Source organism: Gopherus evgoodei, unplaced genomic scaffold (genome assembly GCF_007399415.2).
Source record: "Gopherus evgoodei ecotype Sinaloan lineage unplaced genomic scaffold, rGopEvg1_v1.p scaffold_173_arrow_ctg1, whole genome shotgun sequence".
Lineage (NCBI taxonomy): Eukaryota > Metazoa > Chordata > Testudines > Testudinidae > Gopherus > Gopherus evgoodei.
The window spans coordinates 60,925-72,501 of record NW_022059836.1 but is presented as its reverse complement, the minus strand read 5'-3'; the positions used below and the strand labels follow the sequence as shown (position 1 = coordinate 72,501).

Genomic DNA, 11,577 nt, shown 5'->3' with positions numbered 1-11,577 from the left:
TTGATTAGAGAATTCTGTTACAGTAGGCTAGAATTGGTTAGTTACATTTCAGTAAAATGATTGGTTAAGTTCTAGCTGAGAATATTACTGTATAAACTGAGGTCAAACAGGAAGTGAACGGGGAAATTGGACTCATGCTGCTAATATGGGGGGATGGGAATAGGGAATGGGGAACAGGGACACAGGCAAGGCTCTGCAGTGTAGGAGCCGGGAAGGGGGATGTGAAGTAAACACTCTGCAGTGTCAGAGCTCATAGACTCATAGACTTTAAGGTCAGAAGGGACCATTATGATCATCTAGTCTGACCTCCTGCACAACGCAGGCCACAGACTCACCCACCCACTCCTGTAACAACCCCCTGACCTATGTCTGAGCTATTGAAGTCCTCAACTCGTTGTTTAAAGACTTCAGGGTGCAGAAAATCCTCCAGCAAGTGACCCATGCCCCATGCTGCAGAGGAAGGTGAAAACCCCCCAGGGTCTCTGCCAATCTGCCCTGGAGGAAAATTCCTTCCTGACCCCAAATATGGTGATCAGCTAAACCCTGAGCATGTGGGCAAGACTCACCAGCCAGCACCCAGGAAAGAATTGTCTGTAGGGATGTGGGGTAAACGCTCTGTGGTGTCAGAGCTGGGAAGGGAACACAGGGGAACAGACTCTGTCGGTGTATAGAGATCAGCCTGACTGGTGTGAAGGGCTTTGGAATCTGCTTGCTTGGAAACTAACCCCAGTAAACATCCCTTTGTCTGCGCTTCGGACTTCTGGTCTTTTGCTGCTTGCTGTCTGCATGACAAGAGCCAGGGAAGTGGGCAGGGGAAGGGAAAGCCAAAGACCTCTAACAATGGCTTCTTGCTCCTCTCCCTCCCCAGGCTCAGGGGTCAAGGATGGGCAGGACTCCAGGCTCTTCTGGAGGGATCCTGGCACAGGGGCTGGTGGGGGAGAAAAGATTGTAGACTCTGACCTGCACTCTGGAGAGGAGGTAATAAGTGAAGGGGGAATTTTTGATTCCTACGCTGCTTCAACGTCCCCAGGGATGGAATTTTACATTCCATAGGGCCAAATGAGGGGGGTGAAGCCATTTAGTTAATGAAAACCAGTGCTCTAGGTAAGGTTTGAACTCACAACCTCAGCATAGCTCCTCTGAGTACTGCCCTATAAGTACTGTGCACTGACCAATTGTGCCACTGGAGCACCTGTTAATTACTAGTCTCTCAGTCCTCTACGTTGATAAAGGCAAGGAGTGACCCCAAAACATTCTCAGTGGGGTTAAGAGCCAGTATCAACAAGCATTGTACTTGGTGGTGATGCCGGCACAGGGTGCCCGAGGCAAGCAGCAGCAGCGGGGTTCGTTGCCCAGAGTGCATAGCGCCAATAAACACACCAGGGTGGAGAAGCAAACAACCAAGTTTATTTGAGCTCAAATAAGGTGCAAGGGAGAAATAACAATCTCAAATCCTGCACACCTAAAACAAGCAGTTTCTTCCTTTTATATCCCAGTTGTTTACTACAAAACTTTTTCTTGCTGACTAGCTGATCTCTCACTCCCCCCTCCTTTCCCATCCAGCTGCAGTATCTTTTCTCATTCAATCTTTTGTCTTCCCCCTTCCTCCCCACTTTCCGCTGCTGAGACCTTGAGCTCGCTTCAGCGTGTTACAGCACAAAACTGGCTGTTACAACCAAAAACTAACTGCTAACACTACATTTTTGCAGCTATTAGTACATTAAGTTACACTAGGTTACACAAAGTGTTTAACATGGAGGAACAATGGTTCATTGAGGCCTGAGCAGGAGGGCTTCATTGGCACTTGTGATCGTCCACCCTCCCAAGCTACCTATATTTATGCCTAGTGACACCAACAACCCCCTCCTTTGAGAATACTCAACAAACTTTTGGCTCAGTGTTCTCACATTCAAAAGATAACATGCGATTAAGCTCTAGGGAGCTGGGGTGCTTTACAGCAAGCAAGCAAGAGAAGAGTAACGATACACAACACCACACCAGTGAGCAGGAGGCGAACAATGCCTTCCCCTAGTTTCACCAGGTTGAGTAACCAGACCCAGAGGGAATCAGAAATAGTGGGTTCCCTTTCCTCAGCTTTCCAATGTTCAAAAGTCTGTTCGGCTGACATGATGTGCTTGTTAATATCCTGTGCATTTTCTGGGACATAAGTACAGCATTCATCCCCTATAAGGGCGCACAGCCCACCCTGTGAAGCCACACGTCCACCCAGAAAGTGTCCAAGTATGTCTCCATAATCACAGATCAGATGGTATTCCTGATGCATCTGTAAGGGCAGTGGGCCAAGTCTGGTACTCAAGATCACTCCGAATGGCCATCAGCTGGTCATTCAGGAAATCCTGAATTCCTACACATACTAGATCCCACTGCAATGCCTTCCCAGCCTCAGTGATATTCAATACCATCTTTCCTTGGTGTAGTACTATAATACAAATGTTATTTAACTATTCTCAGGTACTGTCAAAAGGCATTAACATTAATAGCATAGGAGGGGGTTACATTATTAGTCACTGGAATGATTTCAATAAGGATAAAATTTCTAGTGGCAGAACAAACTCTTTGGGTATTTGTTATTGAAAATCCAGTTAGAGAGAGCAATACATGCTGAAGGATTTATCCAGAACACAGGGCACAGCCTGTAGAATAAACCCCAAAACCCAATCAATACCACATTCCCAAGCATGGGTCCTACAAATGTCCTCCGGCCAGTGTATAATTCTTTGTTTCTTCACCAGGGTCAGTTCTTAATGTCCTTTCTAGTCAGGAATTCCTGGACTTTGGCAATTTCAGTGGAGCGAGTGTTTCTTCTTCTTTCCCAAAAACAGTCGTGGTGCAGCATCCTACAGGGGAGACGTTACCAGCACATCACCCTGTAATGGTTTTGCTTTTACTAGAAAAATTCAAAGGCACAATAGATCTGTCAGTGGACAAGGGAGAGGTTACTAGCACTTCACCTTGTACTTTTTCCCTGCTGTCCAGAAGGGACAGTGGAGCTAGAAGGCGAAACAGGCTAATCTTCAGTAGGAGAATTCTCCCAATGTGGAGGGGTCTTTTTGCAGTGAGAATCATAGGTACAGACAATCAGTCTTCGGCACTTCACAGTGGTGTTGGTAGTCAGCAGGACTGAATAAGGGCCTTTCCAGCATGGAGCCAAGGCAGTCTTTCATTGGTGGACCTTTACATCAATCCAGTTTCCTGATTCCAAGGAGTGGCAGGGCTGCTAGGGTCTTTGGGTAGCGCTTCTTTACCTGTGAGAAAAGAAACAACACATTTCATTAGTGCCAGGCAGTGTTTTTCAGATCTCATAGGTGTGTGGGCATATTCAAGCCCTCCTTTTCCTGGTTGTTAGCCAAGTCTTAACTGTGAGCAGTGTCCTTGAATGGAGTCAGTGTCTTATCTATAGCCTGAGCTTGCTAGCTAATTCTTTTTTTCCAGTTAACTCATTCTGTTCTTTTTCCTTTTCCCCTTTTTGGCTTCTTTTAACCTACAAAGGAAACTTCCACTTTTCACTTATACACCTTTTCCCAACAATGAACACATAAACATTGCCATTATACAGTACATTAGTCTTATTATTTAACGAATGTATGCCACATATACCCTTCCACTAAAATAACCTTATTACAGAGCTTTGGAGCAACAAGCCAGGACAAGCACACCCACTTTGAGGAGTTCATTTAACACAACCTCTAGTCCAATAGCTTCCCTCCATCCCCAGCCCTCTGGCTAGAAATCTGAGGTAGCCAGAAGGATCCCATGTACAATATGGGGAGTGGGTTAACTTTTCATGTCCTTGCTTTCAAAGACTGTTGGTATGCAAATTTTAACAACAATTTTTAATTAAAAGACTTGGCCAATGAAGATTCCTTTTCTTACTTAAGGAAATGCATTAGACTTTAGTATATTACATTCTCCTGATTCCAAACCAGACCATCCCATGAAAACACCAAACACAACAACTCCAGCCACCAGACAAACACCACAAGACAGAACACAAAACACAATTCCCATTGTGCCGGTAAATGCATGGTACGTTGAATGCTGTTCAGCTGGCATCAGTTTTTTCTGATTATCTGAAAGACAAAAAAACAACAGAGGTCTACCCCTTCTGGGCAGGCTGCTCAGGCATGGGGATTGTGGTGCAGCAGATAGACCAGCTGTCTAGGTGTGGAGATTTAATCTCACTGAGGAGGAGGAGGAGGAGGAATCCTGCTGATAGGCAGTGTCCACGGTTGGTGCAACCACTACGCGACCTAGTCGGCTGTCTAGGGTGCCAAGTGGTTGGGGGAACCAAAAAGTGCACTCAGGGGAGGCAGTGGAGTGGAGGTGAGCTGGGGCAGGGGGCGCTGGTGGCGCAGGGAGAGGGCTGCCTGCAGCAAGTAACGGAGGAGTGTGTGTGCAGGGGAACCGCTCCCTTTCCCAGCTCACCTCTGCTCCATCTTCTACCCTGAGCATGCAGCCCCCACTCTAATTCTCCTCCCCTCCCAGGCTTGTCACACTAAACAGCTGATTGGCACAGCAAGCCTGGGAGGCAGGAGAAGTGGAGCGGCGCCGGCATGCTCAGGGGAGAAGGTGGAGCGGAGGTGAGCTGGGGTGGGGAGCTGCTGCAGCGGGGGCTGCCCAGTTTTTCCCCATGGCCCCTGCCCCTGCTCCACCCCAGCCCCTTCCCCCCCCCCCGCACTCACTGCATAGTAAGTGGAGTGACCCAGCCCCAGCCTGGTCCACTCCCCTGGCTCCCAGCCATGCCGCCAGCAAGTGTGTGAGGTGGTTTCCTCCCTCCCCTCAAGCTTAGGAGCCAGGGGAGCAGAGCAGGCTGAGGCCCCAGGCCTCCATGGGGGGGAGCAGAAGGGGGCTGGCCTCATTCCACTGTGGGACCAGGGGGGCTGGCTACTTCCTGTGGGAAGTGGAGTGACCCATCCCCAGGCTGCTCTGCTCCCCTGGTTCCCAGGCTTGTGTTGGTGTTGGCTGGATTTCTGCGAGTGATTGTGTATATTAGCAATTGTGTGTGTGTGGCTGGATTCATGCATGTGTTTGTTTGCAATTGTGTGTATGTGCATGCTCTACTGCCCTCTGCCAGCGCAACAACCGCTTCTCCATATGTCACAGCCCCCATACTGTTGACCCTGATAGTGATTTCCCCATCTTACAATGGCTGGTTGGCCTGACCCTTCTCCCCTCTGCAGAGTGTGGCAGGGGCTTCAGCTCACCCCCTGTGGGGCAGGAGTGCCAAGGTGTGGGGTGCTGGGCTCCAATGCACCTGGAGAGCAGCTCAGGTGAGGCGGGGCAGGGCGTGTGGTGTCCGTTCTGCATTGCCTGGTGCTGGGCCATTGCACAATCCCCAGCCATGCCACACAGCGTGCCCCGAGAGGGAGTGGGGAGCTAAGCAGATGATCCAGCATGAGGGGATCATTGTCATTCGTAGCTGTCCAACTGTGTGGGGCAGGAGGTCCTTCTATTTGGAGCAGTGGGAGTGAACTGCGTGCAGTTGTGTCTCTGAGCACAATTTTGTGAATAGTATGGTGTGTGTAGGGGGTGATTGTGAGTGTGGCTGCGGGTGTGATTGTTTCTTTCTTTGGGGGTTGGGCTAGCATGTCCCTCTGGGTGTGTTGTGTGTGAGCGTTCTTGGGATTGTGTGTGTGTGTGTGTGTGTGTGTGTGTGTGTGTGTGTGTGTGTGTGTGTGTGAGTGAGTGAGTGACTTGCTGCAGAGTACAAAATTCTGCAAAGCCATTTCCTACTGGTTAGCCCAGCAACACACTGATACAAACAGTGTCACAGACTCACACACACAGAGTAGGGCTCAGCCCCACCAGCAGAGGGCAGCAGGGATACACACGTCTCCCCTGGGCCAGCTTGGACAATTTCCCATCATGACTCGGCACAGTGCTGGTGCCCCCACACAGGGGTGGGCAGTGACTGGGCAGGGGGGGGCAGATGTCCTGGATCTGTAAAAGCAGCAAAGAGTCCTGTGGCACCTTATAGACCAACAGACGTATTGGTGCATGAGCTTTTGTGGGTGAATCCCCACTTTGTCAGCTAGATTCAGAAGGAAGCACTTTGGGAAAATCAGTCAAGGCCCTTAGCAGAGCTGGGACATGGACCCAATGACCCCTACACCACCCTGGGAGGGCAATGGGGTTTAGTGGTCAGAGCAGGGAGGGGGCTGGGCACCAGGACCCCTGGGTTCTATCCTTGGCTCTGGAAGTGGAAGGGTTCTAGAGCAGGGGGACTGGGATCCAGGACTCCTGGGTTTCATAGGGGAGACTGTTTTTCCCTGTGCTTCCCTCCCTAGAGATCCCAGCCCAGCCCCCTAGTGGAGACTGAGCAGGAGTGGGGGGAGTTGTTCTCCCACTTTGCAGTTATGATTCAAACTCCTCCCCCAGGGAATGTGACATCACAGAATCTGCCCCCCCAACACAGAGAAAACTAGCAGGGTTAGGAGGGTTCTAGCTGCACCCCCCAGACAACCCTGGTCATTGTAAGAAACCCCCAAACCTACTTGCACCCACAAAACATCCTCTCAGGGTATACACCCCCTGCTAGGACAGGACCTCTTGCTCCCACCCCTTTTCTTATCACCACAAGCTGCTCCCAGCCAGGCACCACAACCCATTCACACACCTTTTGTCAGTACGTAGCTCAGTGGCAATCACTGCCCCGAAGTGACTCCGGTGCAGACACTCCCCACACGAACTCCCCACACCGGATTCTGTCCACACACAGAGAATTCTCTCTGCCCGGCTCCTTCGGTTCATCTCGCTGCTCTCCCTACTGCCGCCAGACACTGCTCATCTGCATAACCCCGCCCATGGACACGTGACACCTTCTGTCCTGCTGGTTTCAAGGGAGTGAATTGCCCTTGGGGAGTGAGCAGGTCACAGCAGGTCACAGCCCCAGCGCACATCACAGCCCCAGCCAGGGCCGGCTCCAGGCACCAGCTCAGCAAGCAGGTGCTTGGGGCGGCCGAGGGAAAAGGGCGGCACGTCGGGCTCTTCAGCAGCAATTCTGCGGTGGGTCCCTCGGTCCCTCTCGGAGGGAAGGAGCTGCCACCGAATTGCCACCGAAGAAAAAGGCAGCGCAGTGGAGCTGCCACCGATTGCAATCGTGGGTTGTTGTTATTTTCCCCACCGCTTGGGGCGGCAAAAACCCAGCCCTGGCCCCAGCATGTCACAGCCCCAGCACACGTCATAGCATGTCACAGCCTGGGGCAGGGAGATATTGGGGGAGGGGATGAGGGGAGAATGGGGGAGGGAGAGACCCAGCCTTATAGACCCATAGGGGCAGGGAGATATTGGGGGAGAGGATGAGGGGACGGAGAGACCCAGCCCCATTTTCCCATAGGGGCAGGAGATATTGGGGTCAGTAGCAGAGGAGAAGGGGTTGGCAGAGACCCAGCCTGGAGTGCAGCGAAAATGGGATGGGGTGGAGGGAGGTGGGGAACAGAAGAGACATGTGTGGAGTGGTGAAATGTTGGTCCAGGGAAACTGAGTCACTCCCAGGACATGCTGTGCAGCGGGGAGCCCAGGGGCAGGGAGAAGGACCCAGCCCCACAGAGCCCAAGAGGGATATTGGGGGCAGGGGAGGGGCTGGAGGGATGAGAGACCTAGGGCCATAGAACTCCCCTGGCTCCCAAGTTTGGGGAGTGGGGGAAAGCACCCCACAGCACTCGCTGGCAGCATAGCTGGGAACCAGGGGAGTGGACCAGGCAGGGGCTGGGTCACTCCACTTACCATGCAGTGAGTGCAGGGGCAGGAGGGCGGGACTGGGGCGGAGCAGGGGCAGGAGCCATTGGGAAGAGCCAGGCAGCCCCCCCTGCAGCATCTCCCCACCCCAGCTCTCCACTGCTCCGCCTTCTCCCCTGAGCACGCCGGTACTGCTCCACTTCTCCTGCCTCCCAGGCTTGTGGTGCCAATCAGCTGTTTAGTGCAGCAAGCCTGGGAGGGGAGGAGAATCAGAGCGGGGATGGCGTGCTCAGGGGAGAAGACGGAGCAGAGGTGAGTTCGGACAGGGAGCAGTTCCCCTGCATGCTCCAGCCCCCATTACTTGCTGCGGGCAGCCCTCTCCCCGCACCCCCCAGCCCCCTGCCCCAGCTCATCTTCACTCCACTGCCTCCCCTGAGTGTGGCTTTTGGTTCCTCGAAACACTTGGCACCCTACGTGGCTGACTAGTTCGCCTAGTTGTTGCACCAGCTGTGGACACTGCCTATCAGCAGGATTCCTCCTCCTCCTCCTCAGTGAGATTAAATCTCTGCACCTAGACAGCTGGTCCATCTGCTGCACCACCGTCCCCCATGCCTGAGCCTCCCTGCCAAAGCCCTGCACCCGGCTCCAGAGAATTAAGTCTCACATCTCACTGGGAACTCGACTTCTTGTGCTCAGAGAGTCTCGGCCCCCCTCAGTAGCTGACCTGAGAAACACAGTGTCTGCAAAAGCAGCAAAGAGTCGTGTGGCACCTTATAGATTAACAGACATATTGGAGCATGAGCTTTTGTGGGTGAATCTCCACTTTGTCAGATGCATCAATGTCTGTCTTTTCCAAAGAAGTGCCTGGAGGGCTTTTTCTTATGTGACCATGTGGCCTAATGGATAAGGCATCTGACTTCGGATCAGGGGATTGAGGGTTCGAGTCCCTTCGTGGTTGTGCTTGTCCAGCTTTACCTTTGGGCTAAAAGTCCTGCTCCCTTCAGGGCTGGAACCTTTTCTTGGCTGCTCAGGCCAATGCTCTGGCTTCAGCTAGAGCCCTGGGAAGGAGTTGGGGGGAATGGGTGTCACAAAGCCTAGGGCAGAAGTCCCAGGTGCTTCTGGTCTAGCCTTTGCCCTTCCTGACTTGCCAAAGAAAATGGGCGGCAGCCTGGGCTAGTGTGTGGAGCAGTTTCCCTCTTCCAAATGTGCGCCAGTCCCTGTGCTTGAGGGGGTTTGCTACATAGCACCTTGGGATCCTGGGTGTTTCTCTGCTTCTCACCAGCTGGGAAAAAGCCTCTTGGGGAAAAATCTCCTGCCCCACTGCAAAAGTGAGCACTGTGAGTGGGACCAGTCAGAGGCCCCACCATGGGGGCTGGCCCTGACTTCCTACCATCTTGTGATGTTGGCCACAGAGCATCAGCAGCTGCCCTGCATGCTGGTGATCTTCAGTGGGTGTTTGGCCTGGAAGGGAGAAGGCTGGCTGGGTGTTTTTGTGCATGTTTGAAGGCCACACCTAGGCATGGTCCTGCCCTCCTCTAGCCCTGACCTCAGTTGCTCTGTGGCTTTTAAGCCTCCCCTTGGAGCTGTCAGCACCAGCTGCCCCTGCTCTAGGTTCCCAGAGGAGGAGAGGTGTGCTGGGTCACTTTTACAGATGCCTCTTCCCTGGTACTGCCATTGCTCAGCCGCACAGAGGAGTTTTCATCCCCAGTCCCAACCCAGCAGCCCTCTGGCACCATTCCTGAGGGCTACCCTGCCTCACTTTCTTCCTACTATGTTGGGAAAAACAGTTCTCATTATTAAAGGTCAGGTGGGTCAACTAGGGGCAGAAGCCCATTCTATGTTATCCTACTGCAGAGCCCAAAATCAGTAACTTATTTTGGGTACAAGTACTGCTGTGCTCCCAGAAAACAAGCCATCCCTGCACAAAGGGGAATGAAAGGGCCTGCCAAAGCCTGGGATTGAACCAGGGACCTTTAGATCTTCAGTTTAACAGTCTCCCAGCTAAGCTACATTAGCTCCTGCAAGACAGTGTTTTGGCCTGTTGCTTCTCTGTCTGGGATGTTTTTATCAGCAGTTGCACACAAAAAGGACAGGAAAACAAACGGCTGCTTCATACCCCCACCGGAGGAACCCTGCACCGTTAGCTGGGGTGAGTAAGAAGTGGCTGTTGGCTGACAGGGCCTGTCCCCGAGCAGCTGGAACAGCAGCTGCTGCCTCCCCCTCGGCTCCAGGCTGTGGGAAATGCTCATTGCCTGGCTGCATGGGCGGATGCTGCTCCGTGCTCTGGAGAGCATCTGTATTGCTCTGTCAACCCCCCGTCTTCACTGAGCCAGTCTGGTAAGGTCTCAAGTGCCCCCTCCAGCCTGGCAGCTGAGAGTCTGTGCAGACATCAACCCCCTGCCAGCCCCACAGCCAGCAGCAGTGCCAGCCCCACTCCCCAGCACCACAGGGGCACTCAATGCACTTCCTGTGGGGAAATGGCTCCTTGGCATCCAGCTGCTAGAGTGAGAGCCAGGAGAGAGCAGTGTCTGGCTCACCTTGGGGGAGAGAAGAGACCTGATGGGAGCTGATCTTCAGTCTCCCCCGCAATGCTGGTCAGTTTTATTGCCACTGTAATAGTCAGTGCTTCCCTTCAGGGCTGGCCCTAGAGGGTGCAGGACCTGGGACAAATCCCCCCCTTTCTGCCCTTCCCCACTCCACCCCTTCCCCCAAGTCCCACCCCTTCCTGCCCTGCATCTTCCTGCTCCATTCCTCTCCCTCCTCTCCCTGCACCCCACTGAACAGCTGATCACTGGCAGGGGGAGGTGCTGAAGGGGAAGAGCAGGAGCCAGGCCCGGTGCAACCATTTAGGTGGACTAGGCGGTTGCCTAGGGCGCCGAGATTTAAGGGCGCCAAAAAGCACCCCCCAATTTTTTTTTAAATGGTTGAGCAGCCGCTGCTGCTGGGACAGAGAGGGAGTCTGAGCTGCCAGCAGCAGCGGGCAGCCCAGGGTGTCCCCTGGGTCAGGGCGCCACTGCGACAGATGGCAGCCGGTAGTCCAGGGTGTCCCCTGGGTCAGGGCGCCGCCGCGGCAGCCGGCAGCCCAGGGTGTCCGGAGGGGGCGGAAGGCAGCTCCCGTGGAGCTGCCGCAGTGGTGCCTGCGGACAGTCGGCTGCTTGCACGGCTCCGGTGGACCTCCCACAGACACCACTGCGGCAACTCCACTGGAGCCGCGGAGCACCGGACCCTCCGCAGGCACCACTGCAGCAGCTCCACCAGAACCGCTGGACCAGCGCACGGGGTGGCGATATTGCCGTCCGCCTAGGGCACTCAAAACCCTAGCCCCGGTCCTGGCAGGAGCTTGTCCACAAGGCCCGAAAGAGGGGCAGAGCTGGCTGCCAGTGGGTGCTGAGCAACTTTTTTCCCCCCCCTGTTGGTTCTGCAGCCTCATAGCACCCATGCACTCACTAACTCGGCTCCTTTCATGCTCTAAAGAGAGGAGCAGAACCAGGGCTATGGCTGATCTATGGGACACCAGGTGAGTGGCAGAGACTTCAGCTGCTGAGAGTTTGCCTGACACCTCAGGGACACAGGGTGAGGTGGTGTCCCAGGCATCTCTATGAAAGGAGCAGAACAGGATTTACTTGGGGTGGGGAGAGAATTGAGAGCATCGGTTTGTATAAAGGTATTGCCTGGGTGAGAGGTTGTGAGCAGGATTCAAACCTACAGAGGGGAATACTATGGGATTTATCAATTCTAACACCTTAACCACTCAGCCATGAGTATAATAAGGCTTTAATACTACAGAATAAATAATCATGATGAACTGGTCAATAATCACAATGCCCAGGCTTGAAGATTTCCCACAGCAAACTTGGCTCCCAAAGCACGGGGGGGTGG

At 53.5% G+C, this 11,577-nt stretch overlaps 2 non-coding genes across 2 annotated transcripts; one reads left to right on the top strand and one right to left on the bottom strand.

The window, feature by feature from the left end:
• The first annotated feature begins 8,583 nt into the window (after nucleotides 1-8,583).
• Nucleotides 8,584-8,656, top strand: TRNAR-UCG. Its single transcript has one exon. It is a non-coding gene; the product is annotated as a tRNA-Arg (tRNA).
• A 985-nt stretch (nucleotides 8,657-9,641) lies between these two features.
• Nucleotides 9,642-9,714, bottom strand: TRNAF-GAA. The gene has a single exon. It is a non-coding gene; the product is annotated as a tRNA-Phe (tRNA).
• Nucleotides 9,715-11,577: the final 1,863 nt, after the last annotated feature.